This window comes from Euphorbia lathyris, chromosome 9 (assembly GCF_963576675.1).
Source record: "Euphorbia lathyris chromosome 9, ddEupLath1.1, whole genome shotgun sequence".
Lineage (NCBI taxonomy): Eukaryota > Viridiplantae > Streptophyta > Magnoliopsida > Malpighiales > Euphorbiaceae > Euphorbia > Euphorbia lathyris.
The window spans coordinates 46,749,977-46,767,333 of record NC_088918.1 but is presented as its reverse complement, the minus strand read 5'-3'; positions in this window follow the sequence as shown (position 1 = coordinate 46,767,333).

Sequence of the window (17,357 nt, the reverse complement as noted above, 5' to 3'; positions counted from 1 at the left end):
AACTAATCTAACCTTAAAACATGATAAAGAAAAGGGTTAGAAAATAGTCAAAAGAATGCATACACTAGAAAGGACACACTAAGCGTCGTCTTTAAAAACGGTAAGTGATGGTGATATGTAAAAACAGAATCTAACTTGCCGAAATCCTTCCTCTCACGAGAGAGAGAGAGTAGGGTAGTCGGGTCCTGCGGCCGCTCAAACCAGCCTACGAGACTTGGGAGATTTGGTAGTAGGTTCAGGCTCAACAGCCTGTTCAACAGTCTTTCTCTTCTTGCCTTTCTTCTGCTCAACAGCAGCAACGACCTTATAAGGCTTGCTGTGTTCAAGCCCATTGAGGATTTTCTCAATAATGTCAGTCCTAGAGCCATGTTATTTCTCAGAGAAGGAGATATTATAGTGCTTAAGGTGATGAGAGATCCATGGATTAGTTGCACAGTACATCTTTGGAGGGCATGAATCAGAAACTGGGGGGTTCAAAGGTTTGTTCTCCATCAGATGCCATATGATGCACAACTCAAATTTTGAGACAGAGTTGACAGAACTTTTCTTTGGGATAAGGTAATTGACTATAAGGTAGTGAGCTTGACGGGGCATTTGGGCCATAAAAGTTGCAATTAATTCTCCAGTGTGTCCATCAAGAGTTAAATACTTCAGAGGGAAGGCATCAACATATTTTTCATCTCTTAGCTTCCGAAGTTCAAATCCTTCTAGAAATGGTCTTGTTCTTAATAGTTGTTACGAGGAAGTCTGAGTCCTCAGCAACGCACAGATTTTTGTAAAACTCAATTACGGGTTTGGGGTAGATAATGCTCAGAAGAGCAAAGAATGTTTCACATTTCTGATGCTTAATCCAAGTACAAAAGGTTCAGCAGATTTTATAAAGTGTGTAGAGAAATACTGAGATTTGTGGACTGTTGGGTTTCCTACCAAGTATAATTCTGGGTAGATAGGTAGTGGAGTGAAATCTTCATGAGCCTTTTCTTTCTCCTCAGTCTGTTTCTAGGTTTGCTCCTGAGTTTTCTCAGATGTTTGTTCATGGGTTTCCTCAGGTAGGATTTCTTCATGAGTTTCTTCTTGTTTTTGCCTAGGTAAATGCTCAGGTGAATCTTCGTAGTCCACCTGTTCTACCTCCGGTGAGGATGGGTTTACTTCTGATGAGTGAAGTTCTTCACTCTCAGAGGCACTAAAGGAGGTTCCATCGTCGTTTTCAGAAGCCATTGATGAAGCTTTCAAGAAAGATTTAAAGCTTAACGAATAGTTTTAGAAAGAGATTAATATTGTAGAGAGAAATATAGAGAGAGGGAGAGCAAAGAAATTTCAGGTGTAAAGGAATAGTGATTGATTTTTCGCCTCTTTTTATAGGCATAGTGAGGGTAGGTGAGAGGTCAGAATCGCAAAGGTCAGAAACAGAACCAATTATGATCTAGTTTCTAACATTAAGGCAATAACAGTGTATATAATTGGACAAAGTTAATGATGGATGTGTTATTTCTAGTTTCTAGGTTTAATAAGCGCGCTAACCCTAGAATTCGTGGCACATAATTAGAACAGACACATAGCAATCGAGCATTTATCATTCAGAAACATTCATAACCCTCAGAACTAATAAAGAGGATTGAACAAACTTGCTGATTCTCTCAGAGCAAAAAATTGCTCTCTTGCCAGACGCTTAGTGAAGATATCAACAAGTTGTTCTTTCGAAGGTACGTAGATCAACTTGATTTCTCCTTTGAGCATATGATCTCTGATGAAGTGATGCCTTAGGCTGACATGCTTCATCTTATTGTGATGGATTGGATTTTTGGACAGATCAATAGCACATTTATTATTACATATGACATCAATAGTCTTTGTCTTGAGTCCAAAATCTTCTAGTTGTTTTTTGGTCTAGAGGACTTGAGCAACACAGCTTCCAACAATAATGTATTCTGTTTCTGTGGTTAACAGAGCCACTGAGGATTGCTTCTTAATGAACCAGGATATGAAGTTGCTTCCGAGAAAGTGACATCCTCCAGAGGTACTTTTTCATTCCAGCTTATCTCGTCCATAGTCAGCATCAATGTATCCCATAAGAGTAAAATCCGAGGTGTTGGGATACCAAAGACCTGCATTCATAGAACCTTGCAAATACTTAAGGATTCTTTTCACTACTATGTAGTGAGATTCCTTAGGGTTAGACTGGTACCTACCATATTAGAATACTGAAAATTGTATATTTGGTCTACTTATAGTTAGATAGAGTAAGGAACCAATCATACCTCGGTACAATTTGTTATTTACTGACTTACCTGACTCATCTACTGCAAGTATGGTGTCAGTGCTCATAGGTGTTGAGATTGCCTTGCAATTCTCCATGTCATATTTCTTCAGTATTTCATTAACATATATTAGTCTGGCTAATGAAGATTCCGTTTTTACCTTGCTTAATTTGAAGTCCAAGAAAGAAGATAAGTTCTCCCATCATGGACATTTCAAACTCAATCTGCATTTTTTTGCTAAATTCTCTACAAAGTGATTCATCAATAGCACCAAATATTATATCATCAACATATACTTGTGCTAAGAAGGTATCTTTACCCTTCCTCTTGATAAATAAGGTTGTATCGGATTTGCCTCTGACATAGTTTCTAGTCAGAAGAAAGTTGGTTAAGCGTTCATACCAAGCATGTGGTGCATGTTTTAATCCATACAGAGCCTTTCTGAGTTTATAAACGTGGTTCGAAAGTTTAGGCTCTTCAAAACCAGGAGGTTGATTTACATAAGCCTCTTCGTTTATAATCCCATTGAGGAATGCACTTTTTACATCCATTTGAAATAACTAAAAATTCATATAACTTGCATAAGCACATAAGATACGAATAGCCTCCAACCTTGCTACATGAGCAAATGTTTCTCCATATACCTTCCTGCTTACTGTATCCTTGTGCAACTAGTATTGCCTTGTTTCTTATCACGTTTCCTTCTTCATCCAACTTGGTTCGGAAGACCCATTTGGTTCCGACAGTTTTCTTATTCTTTGAATGGGGAACTAAGTCTGATATGCCATTTCTCTTGAACTAGTCCAGTTCTTCTTGCCTAGCAATCATTCAATACTCATCTCCTTCAGCTTCTAGGAAGTTCTTTGGTTCTATGGTTGAGATGAAGGCCACATTGTTCAGAAGCCTTAGCTAGCTTCTGGTCCTCAATTCGTTATGGACAGTATCTATAATATTTTCCACAAAGTGGCCTCTAGGAACTCTTACTTCTCTAGGGAGAGGATTGTCTTCAGTTGTGGGTGTTTCAACAATATGTGTAGGAGCAATCTCGTTAGCAAAAATAATTTCAGAATCAATTTTACCTTCTAACGTTCCAGTGGGAAGAGGTGCATCAACTTGAGTGTTCTCAGTAGGTACTGAGGCTAGATCTTCTTCATCCTTGTTGCTGAGTTTACCAGCAGGGCCAGTCTCATTGAATTCCACATGTACTAATTCCTCAAGTACATGGGTTTGTTTATTGAAAATCCTATAGGCTCTACTGTTTGTTGAGTATCCAAGAAAAATGGCTTCATCAGCCTTAGAATCAAACTTTGCAAGATTGTCCTTAGTATTTACAATAAAACATTTGCAACCAAAAGCTTTGAAGTATCCTATCTTAGGCTTTCGCCCTTTCCATAATTCATCGGGAGTTTTCTTCAGTATAGGTCTAACAAGAGCCCTATTAAGAATGTAACATGATGTGTTAATAGCTTCTCCCAAAAAATACTTCGGAAGGTTATTTTCACTCAGCATTGTCCTGGACTGTTCAACTAACGTTATGTTCTTCCTTTCAACTACCCCATTCTGTTGAGGAGTTCTAGGAGCAGAGAAATTATGGTTAATGCCTTTGGTTTCACATAATTCATCAAACATTTGGTTTTTAAATTCTCCACCACCAGAGGGTTGAGAATGTCTCGAATGTTTCATCCTTGCTACTGAGCAAGATGATCCATGTATATCGAGAATAATCATCCACTACTACAAATGTAAATCTTCTTCCGCCCAAGCTCAGAGGCTGAACAGGCCTAAAAAGATCTAAGTGTAGCAGTTCTAGAGGACGTTTAGTTGACACAAGATTTTTACTTTTAAAATGTTTTCTAGTTTGTTTTCCAGCTTGACAAGCATTGCATAAGGGATTCTTTTCAAATTTCAGAGTTGGCAAACCTTCAACTAATTGCTTTCTTGCTAGTTTGGCCAGAAGGTCTGTGCTTACATGGCCAAGTCTTATATGCCATAGCCATGAATTTTCTTCCTTTGAGACAAGACAAATTTCGTTTGAAAACTTATTTTCTAAGTTAAGCATGAAAACATTATCTATCCTGGGAGTAGTAAGGATTATAGAATTAGTCTTACTATCGATGATTTGACATCCAGAGGCATCGAAGGTAACCTTTATGCCTTTGTCATAGAGCTGAGCCACACTCAGTAGGTTGAACTTCAGGCCTTTGACTAGGGAGACTTCTTCACTAGCAGGGTTGGTTCCAATGGATCCAGAGCCTAGTATTCTTCCTTTCTGGTCATCTCCAAAACTTACAGTACCACCTCTTTTCGTTCGAGTGTGATGAATTGAGTTTTATCACCAGTCATGTGCCTTGAGAATGCACTGTCAATATACCACATTTTTTACTCATGTGCACATCTCAATCTAACTTGTATCAATATCTAGGCTTCTTAGGTACCTAAGTCTTTTTGGGTCATTTGTGGTTAGTTCTGACAGGTTTAGCATTATCATATTTAGTATAGCCATTTCTATGCCAACAATCCTTAGTGGTGTGGCCATATTTTCCACAGAAGTCACATTGAACCTTCTTCTGTGGATTCCATCCTTTCCTACTGGGAGAATTACTTCTAGTGTACTAGCGATGGTGGCTATATTGCTTTGTAGTCAATTGACTCTGAATAGATGTGATATTATTCTAAAGGCTTTTAGATTCCTTCTGAACCTTAGAGACAAACCTATGCATGATTTTCAAGTTTTCATCTTGTCTAGTATTGTCCCGAAGGAGGTGTCAGATGTCTGAAAGCTTAACTTCCTCAACCTCATCACATCTTTTACTTAGTGCCCTTATCTTCTTATTGCACTTTTAACAAGTGCATAGACATCACACATGACATTTATCATTTCTTTTCTGAAGACAGGAAGGGATGTTACCTCAAGGTTCTGATAGCTGTCTTCTTTGCCTGCCAACCTTTTGGAAGGCTTCTGATAATCTTCTTTACTTGCTTCTCTTGAGAGAACACTTTTCCAAGTCTATTGAGCTCATTTATAACGTTGATGAATCTAGCATTCATCTCAGAAATACCTTCACCTTCTTTCATTTCAAAAAGTTCATAGAGCCTCATATTATGGTTCACCTTTGATTCTTTAACCTTGCTGGTTCCCTCATATGTGACTTCTAGCTTGTTCTATATCTCATGTGCTGACTCACATCCTGAAATCTTATTGTACTCTGCATCATCTAGAGCACAGTGAAGTATATTGATAGCAGAGGTATAGACACTGGGGTCGGAGGGCCTATAAAGAAAACCATTCGATAAATTATCCAAATCAGTCAATTTAAACGAGCGAAAATTGGTTAAAAATAAACAAAAAGCGTTAATCAGATGGACATGGTGAATCGGGCTGGTCGGGCTGGGTGACATCATAAATAAATAAATCATTTTTATTAATGTAAAAATATTTTTATAAATTAGATAGGTGCAAAATAAATTATAAACCACTTTTAGTTTGTTATTTTTTTTTGGCAATTTGAGGCTTCAATATGTATTGGATAAATAAAGTTTAGAAGAACTTGATATGTGTTAACGGATTCTATGCCATGAGATCTTTTCCAACGGTATATCATAAGCCCAAAACGGACAAGTGATGAATGAGAAATTGATGTTCAAAGTGGACCACTTGAAATGGGTGGAAGAAGAAAAAAGAACAAAAATAGGTTTTTCTCATCTCACATACGAAAGAAATGAAAATGTTAGAGAGTTTATAAGCATATGACCTTTACAAGCTCCTAACCAATTACAAGAGGAAAAGACTCTCTCATATGCAGGGGGTGCAGTCGAATAACCATCGGGTAAGGGACGCACCCACACGACGTGGGCGATGCGAATACCGCACTAAAATAATGCCATTTAAACCGATCAATTTTATTCCTATTTCTAAATTTTGTCATTTTTATTTTATTTTCATTTAAATAAAAATCCTAGGTTGCTACTAATTACAACAATTGTTTTTGCTTACTTTTTATTTATTTAAATTTACTTAACCTTTTTACTCTATTTTATTATACATATATGTATATAACGTGGCCTCGTCGGGGGAGGGGGCGCTAAAATTCATCACGGGTCCACCACGGACCCGTGATGGGCTGCGCTCGGGCCGCCCGAGACCAGCCCCCTTACACTCGGGCCAGGCCGAATGCAAGGGACTTGCCCTTGGCAAGGTTTGCCCTCGGCTCAACCGAGGGCAAGATCTTACCCTCGGTTGAGCTAAGGGCAAAGGTTTATCCTCGGCTCAACCTAGGGCTTCATGCCTATTAAATAGCACGGAGCCCGAGGCACTCCAGACCGAGGTTTTTACACCCTGTCATGGAACCGATTGAACTAAAAGCTCGAACTGATAATTAGAGGTCGACTTTATATTAATAACTGACACACCACCACACGCAAATGCCTACTGGACTTGAAGAGTGCACAAGACAGGCCCAAATTACCATGTCATGCAAATAACTCAACAAATGGGGTTACCAGGAATCAAACTCTGGACCACTTGGTTACATTGGCTCTGATACCATGTCATGGAACCGATTGAACTAAAAGCTCGAACTGATAGTTAGAGGTCCACTTTATATTAATAGCTGACACACCTGAACCCCTGCAGAATTTTCTCGACACCCGAAACCACATTAAATCAACTGAAACTCGACTAAAACGATATCGAAACGACTGATTTGGATTTGAAGTACCCGCTAAAGTACTAATCTGAGGACTAGACCCCTTTATATCCGTGTTATTATTTGATTTTTATTTTTCACATTCTGATTTATATTTAAAAATATTCTATTTGGTATTTAATTTAAAAAACTTCACTTTGACGATCCTTATACGAACCGTGACCCGATTTGGGGTAGTTCAGGGTCGAACGTCGTAGTAGTGAAGATTTGTTTCCATTTTCAGATTTTAAATGATAACAGGGACTGTTTTGGATATTTGGGGTTTTATGGGTTATTAATTGATTATTTGTTGTGTGATATAACTTTAGATTGGTTCAAATTATATATATATATGTGTATTATGTAGTGTTCTCATTCTTAGTTTTGTTACATATATTTTTAATAATCCATTTTTACTTACATTACATTTATATAATTGATATTATAAGCTTTTATTAATTTTGGGTTATAGTTATATATAGGATAAATAATTTATTAGTCCCATCTTTTTTACCTAACACACTGTTTAGTCTTCCTATTTTGAAAAACACATTATATGATCCCAATCTTTTGTCAATATTAACCATTTAGTCCTTTTTTAGAAGTACGTTTTGATTCGGGGACACTTTAGTAAGGTTGAGTTGGTATTAAAGATGATTGTAGCTCGATTCAAAGGAATATATTAACGAAAGCCATTACTCACATTCTTTAAATACGTTAAGATAAAATGAACTTATGCCATACAAAAACGAAGAACATTTTTGTTTCAAACGACCTCGTTGTAAAGTAAAGAGCTTCGTGAATGTGGCCCATCCTTCCGAATAGACACGATCTCTTACGTTACACCTTGATTCGTTCTAAAGAGAAATGAGCGTATCCGTAAAAGTGACTAAAAGATAAAATGACCAAAATCATTCCATTATTACGATATATATTGATCCCAAGCATAGTTAAAGACAATGAATTGACCCATCGAATACATGCCTCGATTTGGTATATACATCGTCCAAAATTATCCAAGCCAAATTAAACTAAACCTTTGACTAATTGCTTGATTGTCTCGACCATGGCCAAAGCGTGCAAGAAGTATGGCCCGATTCGCGTGTGTTTATTTGATTTACGCCTAAATAACAAGGATGGTAATAGCCCTTTTCGAATACGCATATGATTAAATGGAAGTTGATATACATCTTCTCTAACCACGCTGATGCGCTCCCGAGCTGTTGTTCGAAGACTCACTAAAGGATAAGTGTACCCCGTCGTTATCAAGTAATAAATCTGGACAAGTCTAGGTATCGAATCCACAGGATTTATACCGCAAGTACCAAACTACTAGGTGTCTAATGTTATCTAAGCGATAGGGGTTTAGATTGAGTTTATTTAAGTTAAACCTACTCCTATCTAAGTTAAATCTACTCCAAGTGATCTTTTAGCAAGGTATTTTTAACCTGGAATAGGATGGAGTGATGCGATAATACTAATTCCAACCTAATTTGACATTCAGTTGTCAACCTAATCTGAGTTACTTAAACCTAAGGCGATTAAACCTACTTATCCTTCTAGAGTTCCTGGTTCGTTATTCCTTTGTTAGGCCAAAACTAGCTCTTTGGTTCAGCAATTTGGGTCTTACCAACTATAAGGTTGTCAATCTTATAGGTTCTTCGATTAGGGTTAATAAAATTCGACTCGCAATATGAACCTAGATGATATTTGGATATTTGAATGATTTAGAAAGAACAATCAATTGGAGAAATTAATACTCAAATTAGATTAAATATGAAAAGAAGTATTTGTCGCGATGTCACAATTAGCCTAGGATTCATAAGAAAGATCTAAGGCAAACAGAAAATAAAAGAGAAGAAATCCCTTCCAGGGTACATGTCGACCAAACAGCCGTCTTCCTACGACTGAAGGATGAACGACCTTGAAGAATCCCTTGGAGTGCGGTGGTGCAGCTCTTCAATGGTAGACAGAAGGAAGGAGGAGGGATTCTTAAGGTAGGGGGTAGGTTAGTTTTTACACAAGCCAAAGATAAATTAACAATAATAAAAAGCCCTATTCATAGTTGTAGATGTTCTAAAACCTATTTTAATATGTTTCTCGATGCAGGTAGGAAGACCGAGTTGTAGTCGCGAAGATGTGGGGCCGGGAATCAGCTAAAAAGCTGATTCCCGTAGGCCACCTCACCGAGTTGGGGGAGCCAGCTCGTCGAGCTAGCCTTTGAGGGGCAGCCTACTGAGCATGCATGGCCAGCTCGCCGATTGACTCCCAGGTGTCCCCGAGACACGATTTTCTGCTGATTTTGATTCCGTTCAACCTACACATACACTTCAACACCAAAAATCATTAGTCCAAAGGCTAGATTGATCCACCGGTCTTTAGATTCGAGTAAAAACTCCTTTTGGTGTGACCTTTGGTGGATCAATTAGCCGAAATAAATAAGGTGAAGTTTAAGCGTGTGTTATTTTGGCGATATTTTACTTGAAAACACTCAGAAATGGCTAGAAACTACAAAAATAAATAAAACGAGTGTGAAAACTAAATAACTAGTACAAATGCATAAAAGTGCGAGAAATGCTCTCTTATTAGCCAAAAACTAATCAAAACTACCCTAAAAACCGTACCTAAAGATAAGGGTTTTTTTGACCCCTATCAAACCTCCTCACACTTAAAACTTTACTTGTCCCCAAGTAAACTAAAAATTAAACTCGCAATCACTAGCCAAGCTAGAAAAACCTCCTGGTTTGACTAGGTGCCTGCAAATTTCAAGCATCTGTAATTACATGCATTCAGAAGCACAAATTAGAGACACAATGTCCAAAAGTCGCAGTTCAATTATCACAGGTCATATTTTTAAGATGAGGACACATGTTCAATTAAACGAGCTTTAAGGATAGCTAAGTAAACACTTCACCATTGGTAGTTCACTCATTTCACATAATTTTTAGGTGGCTTAAGTGTTTACTCTTGGCTTATGTTCATGCTCAAAATTACGGTGAGTTTGCACGTTCATCCGAGTACCTCTACTTTGCTACTTTAGTCCGATAATATCAAAAACAGTCTCAAATTTGGGTTGTAACGTGGTTAGAAAGGGTACATGTAAGTAAAAAACGTTTAAGAATTCTAGCACTAGAAAAACAAGGCATAAATGGCTTTTAGATTCAAAAACTGGCATAATAAAGGGAACGAGGTTTTTATTATCTTTTTCTTTTTTCTTTTCTTTTCCTTTTCTTTTTTTTTTTCTGAGACTTTGATTCAAAAACTGGGGAATGATGTTTCCCCCTTTGTTTGTCTCTTTTCCTTTCTTTTCTTTTTTTTTTCTTTTTTCGGTGTAGACTGTTTGATTGGTCCTTTTAAGCAAATGTGCTCGTTTACCTTTTAGCCTTTAGGCTTGCTTTTAAAAATTCCATAAACAAAGGGAAACTGCTAAAAAAACATAAACTCTATTTGAGTTTGCAAAAATATGGGTTAGAAAACAAAATTAGTGATAGTTTGCAAACAATATGGGTTAGGAAAGAAGAAAAACTATAAACTACAAAAATTAAGACTCAAAGGGGCTTCCTAGAGTTAATGAAAAAGACAAAAATAAGGTAAAGAAAAAGCTTAATTCTAAGGAGGCTTGTTTTATTGTTTACTGTCTCACATCATGTAGATTCAACTCAGTATTTAGTGAAAAATCTGTAATCTCTCACAAGTCAAAGCATACACACAAAATGTCAAGAAAAAGAGCTTTTTGATGTTCGCTCTTGGGCTCAAATACAACTCACAATTCGTTGGGTTTCAAGTTTTGTGCTTATTAGTTCTCCTAAGCTCAAGTTTAATATTACATGCCTTCAATTCTTAAGTTACCTACCTAAGTAATGATTTTAGCATTTCTTTCAAAGTAGGGTCTAGATGTGATCTTAGCTCATGCTTTTATAGATACAAGGATTGTGTCCTACACCTAAACTAGTTAGCATGCAATATTAGATTTGATTATCAATCCTTAGGGACAAGTAACGAAGTTTAACTTTGAAGGAAGTGGGTTTTTAGGCCCTAAAACAAGCAAAACACACAAAAAATACTCAAAACACCATAAAACTAGACTAGACACGACACTACAAAAATTTGAAAATATACAAGTTTTTGTAAGTTTGTCTACCCCTCCTCCTCACACGTAAAATTTGCAATAAGTTCCAACATTGCAATTTTGATCAAAAAAGTGCAAAATGTAAAGAGTTAGGGTGGAGAAGAGAACTTACTGATCGACTGGGGGCCAGGGCCACTGCAAGTTGTAGCGGGTACTGTCCGCCACATGCTCGAGTCTGGATAACCTCTGATCCATCCTATGCTCAAATGTTGTAAAGCGCTGATCCATATGTTGAACCGTAGCATATGTCTAGAGGTTGAGATTCCGCATCTCATTCATCATATTGTTCATCAATCATCAACTGCAGTTGGGTCTGGACAGTCGGCCCTTGTTCTTCTTCCTGGTACTCTTCCTTCGCTCCCTCAGCTTCTTTTTTGTCTTCAGCTTCTTCTTCTTCTTCAGCCTCTTCTTCCACAACCCTCTATGATGGTGGTTTCCTTGCTCTTTTTCTTGGGTTACTACTTTCACCTGCTTCTGGGTTTGGGACCTTTGAAGCACTGTTTGGAAGGTGGACCTGCTAAGAAAGTTCTTGCCAATAACAATTGGTTGGTGTGGACCAACCTCTTGAAAGAATGTGTTTTTCCAATACTATTTGACGAGGTTGGTCACTAAATACCCCAACCCGATATATGACCGCTTACGACTTAGGATTTCATGAAAACATGTAAAAATAGCTTCCACATTGTTAGTAGGAATTTCCTTAAACACACACCACAACGTGAACACCTCAATACTAGAGAGTTTGTTGCTTTCTTTTTTCCCTAGCAAATTATGGGTAATGAACTTGTGGACCAGATTGAGTATCGGGTTTCGTAAGGCTACGAGACTAGCAGAATTAGCAGAAAAATGCTTATCCCCAGCCAGTTCATACCAGGCTTTTTCAGCATTCATGGGTTTTTGAAAATACAACAAAGCCCCATTTTTATTTTCTACACCTATTAAAGATGCTATGCATGATTGTTTGAGGCGGGTAAATTGTCGCCCTTTGACACGAAAGGAATAGAGGTCTCCATTTTTCAGCCCCTCTTTGGTTAACGTACTTAGAAATTCTAAGGTACTGCTGTCATAAGCGACTGTTTTTTTGTAGCTAAGTCGAACCATCCTTGGAATTGAAGGATTTTTCGAAACGCTCTATCTAAGCCTAGAGTCGCTAGATGACCCATATCAAAGACAACCTGGGGAGCATGTTGTTGTTTAGAGAAACGATTGTATTGCTCCCTTTCCGCCTCACAAGTTAGACCAAAGGAAGTATTAAACTTATCACGAAGAGAGGAGATGAAATAGACTTCGGGTATTTCCTCCTCTTCGTGCTCCACGACCTTATTCTTTCCTTTCGCTGCCTTCCTTCCCATAGTGCCTGAGATTCAGAAGAGTTACCAATTTGGAAAGGTTAGTAGCAAGCATATACACAAATTGAGTTAGTAGTTGCTAAGTTACCCAAAAATTCACAAGGCATAAATTATTCAATCTACACTAGGTTGTAATTTTAAGGGTTATTAGCATATTTTTAGAAATTAGTTTGAAGGATTTAGAAAATTAGTTCCTATAAATTAGTGCCTAAAACTTAATCAGTACAAAATTAGTGAAAATCAGTGACCTAAACATGTTATGGTAACAAATTAATAACCCTATTGACAAGTTTGTAGCTAACTAAAACAGTTAACCTTTTGAAGCAGAAGTAATGAAAATACCCAAATTGAAGGGTTTTCAAAAAATCCAAGGTTATGGGGCTCAAATCACAACCAAAACATGTTGGAGTAACTAATTAACAATTAAACTAGCAAGAATCTCAGAAACACATGCAAAGAAACTATAAATTAGAAAGTTGAAAAGTTAGGGTTAGCACAAAAATGAATTTAGAAAGCAAAAATTAGAAAACTAATGTTAGAATCATGCATGAAATTAAAAATGGGTAAGAAATCATACCTCAAATGTTGATTTTGGTGGAGAAATGGCAGTTCAGGGTATTAGGGTGTTAGAGAGAGAAGGAGAAGAGAAGAAGGAAGAAGATTAAAATGGAGGAGAGAGAGAGAATGGTTAGAATAGAGGAAGAAGAAGGAGAGGGGGTGAATTTCACCCCAATCCTTATTATTTTCGATTTTTTTTTTAGTTTTAGGAATCAATTGATTCCCGAAATAGCTCGGCCAAGCTGGGCCTTTCTGGCTCATCGAGCAGGCCTCTAGGGCCTAGCTCACCGAGCAGGCCTCTAGGGCCCAGCTCATCGAGCAGGGGGTAGATGTTGCCCCTTTTTGCTCGGTGAGAAAATAATACGCAAAAATATTGTTTTTAGATTGAACGATTTACTAGAATAAATATAAGTTTGATTGAAGGAGAAATAAAAAGCAAAACAAAAACAAAAATAACAGAAAAACAAAAACAAAAAGGTAAATAGTTCGTTGTTTCACCTAGAAGTCGGAACAAGCCAACTACCTTTTCCTACCACCTACTATTTTCCCTGAATTTTTGGGTTCTTTTTCGTGGTGCTTGGAAGAGAACCCTAGGGCATTTCTTGTCTCTCTCGGTTTATTTGAGCCACCTGATTGCTCAAATCTTTGCAAAAGGCCTCATTATTGGCAAGCCTAGCTGAAATTTCTTTCAGGAGGGTCACCACTTCATCTAGAGAGTTAGAAGGTGGTATAGGGGCATGAGGTTGCTGCTGATATGGGGGCATGCCAACCCCCTGATCTCTGTACTGATGAACGAACCCACTAGGAGGCCTTAGCACATTCTGGTTCGAATTTCCATACGATAGGTTCGGGTGCTGAGGTCTCCTCCAGTTATTGTTGTAGGAGTTATAGTTGTTGAGGTTTTGGTTATATCTTTACTGCCCCCCAACATAGCTGACATTCTCCTTCCCGTCTCTGGCGAAAGGGTTGCCAGCTTGACAGTCTTTTCCATGGTGGCCACAGTGCACATGGATGGGAGGTTGACTAAACTTAGCCAACAAAACAACAATCAACAGTATTTTTCACAACTATTATCCATATTACACGGGTGGTAACACGATTTACAGTTATACACCTAAAAGGATATTTAACAAGGAATTACAATGTTCAATAATTGATATTTATAAATGCCTAAACTAAACTATGAGTATTGGTAGGAGTTTACGGTTATAAAAACAATCTTTTAATACTTTCAAAGCATAGATTACAGTTATCCCTTATATGTGCAGTATTTTACAATACATAAATACAATTTTTTACAATAAAATAAAATGTAAAAAAAGAAGTATCGAAGATATAGACAAGTATAAATAAAAAAAGTAATAATATAAATAGCTATATACAAATAGAATGCCTAAAGTAACAATTTCGACCTTTGTTCGATATTGCTGGAAAATAAATCCCTGGCAACAGCGCCAAAAACTTGATGCGCCCACGAACTGCTGCTCAAAAACTTGCTAAGGGATAAGTGTACCCCGTCGTTATCAAGTAATAAATCTGGACAAGTCCATGTATCGAATCCACAGGATTTATACCGCAAGTACCAATCTATTAGGTGTCTAATGTTATCTAAGCAATGAGGGGTTTAGATTGAGTTTATTTAAGTTAAACTTACTCCTATCTAAGTTAAATCAACTCCTAAGTGATCTTTAGCAAGGTATTTTTAACCCAGAATGGGATGGAGTGCTACGATAATACTAATTCCAACCTAATTTGACATTCAATTGTCAACCGAATCCGAGTTACTTAAGCCTAAGGCGATTAAACCTACTTATCCTTCTAATGTTCCTAGTTCGTTATTCCTTTGTCAGGTTGAAACTAGCTATTTGGTTCAAAAATTTGGGTCTTACCAACTATAAGGTTGTCAATCTTATAGGTTCTTCAATTAGGGCTAATCGAATTCGACTCGCAATATGAACCTATATGATATTTGGATATTTGAATGATTTGAACCAATTAGGTAAAGCATAAATAAAAAAGAAAGAACAATCAATTGGAGAAATTGATACTGAAATTAGATTAAAGATGAAAAGAAGTATTTGTCACGATGTTACGATTAGGCTAGGATTCATAGGAAAGATCTAAGGCAAACAAGGAATAAAAGAGAAGAAATCCCTTTCAAGGAACCTGTCCACCAAGCAGTCGTCTTCCTAGGACATAAGGATAAACGTCCTTGAAGAATCCCCTGGAGTGCGGTGGTGCAACTCTTCAATGGTAGACGGAAGGAAGGAGGAGGGATTCTCAAGGTAGGGGGTAGGTTAGTTTTTACACAAGCCAAAGATAAATTTACAATAAGAAAAAACCTCATTTATAGTTGTAATTGTTCTAAAACCTATTCTAATATGTTTCCCGATGCAAGTAGGAAAAACGAGTTGCAGCCGCGAAGATGTGGGGCCGGGAATCAGCTAAAAAGCTGATTCCCGCAGGCTAGCTCGCCGAGCTGGCCTATGGAGGCCAACTCGATGGGCTGATTCCGCCAACTCACCGATTGACTCCCAAGGGTCCCGAGACACAATTTGTTGGTCCCTAGTAATTAGTTCCAAGGGGGGGTTAGGAACTAATGTAACTTTTTCGCTTTTAATTATGCTGACTTAATGTTGTTTTAAGAGTTTGATAACTCAGCGTGTTGGTCAGCACGGGCGTTTGATTAGTCAGACAGTTTTAGTTCTATGCTGACTAAGACTGCTTGACTTGAGAGTTGGGAATTGACACTTGAAAGGTCAGCTTCCAACTTAGCACTCAGATTTACTCAGTTTCAGTTTTAACAATTTATAAGCTGAGTAAATACAACAAGCAACACATGCACATATATATATTGAGAGAGAGAGTTTAGAAGTTACTCAGCACGACTTATCCTGGTTCGGCCTCTCTGCCTACGTCCAGTCCCCAGTTCCTCCTGGGATTTTCAATCCAATACTGAGCTCTTTCAAGGTAGAGCACAAACCCTTTACAAGGCAGTGAGTATGCAAGAGTACGTCCTCTATTCGTCTACTCAACTCCTACTAAGTACTACAACCCAGCACTTAGATTTTTCTACCACTGAATACTTACAACCAAGTACTCAGCTCAACACTCTCAATATTCCTATTGATCACACACTTGTTCTTTTTCAACTAAAGAACAGTTTAGATGATTACAAAACAATCAATCTAGCATTTACACAGAGAATAGAAAAGTTGGTGTAAGATCTTTTTGTATTTGAGTGCTTTCAGAATTTTCTCTCTTGTATTTTTCTTTTTGATACTTTTTTTGGCAAATGATCCAAGAACTACCATTGTCCTTTTATAGATGAAATTCTGAAGATTGGATCATTTGAGATGATTTAGCCGTTAAGTCCAAAACGGCTCTTTTAGCAGACAGCTTCTGGTCAGCTTCAGTCTGTTCCGCCATTCCCTTCCTCTGTTTTCTTCAGGCGTCAGGTTTTGTCTTCTTGCATCAGACTTGTCTTTTTGTGCCAGTTATCTTTTACCAATAATCCATTGACCCATGATTCTTGGAATTAGTCTTCTTTGTATTTTCGAGGCTTCAATTATTGGTGCAGAAGATTGGCAAACTTTGTCCTTTAGTAAACGGATCCTTCATGCTGTCCTGACTGTCACTCAGCTTCATTCGTTATCTTCGAATGTTCAACTTCCATGCTGAGTTCCTTCTTAGTCAGCTTCGTTATGTTTGTATAATTCTGAAGGAGTCTTCTAATTTAGTCAGCTTCGTTCTGGCAACTTTGAAGGAAGCTTCTGATGCTGAGTTCTACTTCACTCAGCTTCTATTCTTTCATGTTGAGTTCCGTTCCACTCAGCTTTTGGCTTATGCTGACTTTTGACCTGTCTTACTTTATATATATTTTTGCACTCAATATTGAACAAACACATTAGTATAATTAAATCAAAGCATTTAAATTTAATTGCCTCTTAATCATGGATGATTTTGTCAAATCAAAATCTTGTGAAAAGGTGTTTCAACAAACTCCCCCATTTTGATGTTGGCAAAATACATAATTATGGAACTCAGTTATAAGTTACCCCATGATTGATATTTTTGAAATGACTCCCCCGTAAGGGTTGCACATATTGTCTTAACTTAATTCTAAACCTTCCAAGATTTAATTGAATTATCTTTAAGACATTTGTGTATACTGACTTAGTTTAATGTTGGATTTTTCAAGATCTGAACTTTTTGAATTTTAAGTCAGCTTTCAAAAATATTAGAAGTATGTTGTTACTCAGTTTATTACCTAAGTGTTTTAGTGTTAATGTATACTGAGTATGTTTTACTTCTTAATTTGTTTGTTCAATTTTATCGACTATATTGAGAAAATAGTACTTGGCATAGATTAAACAAG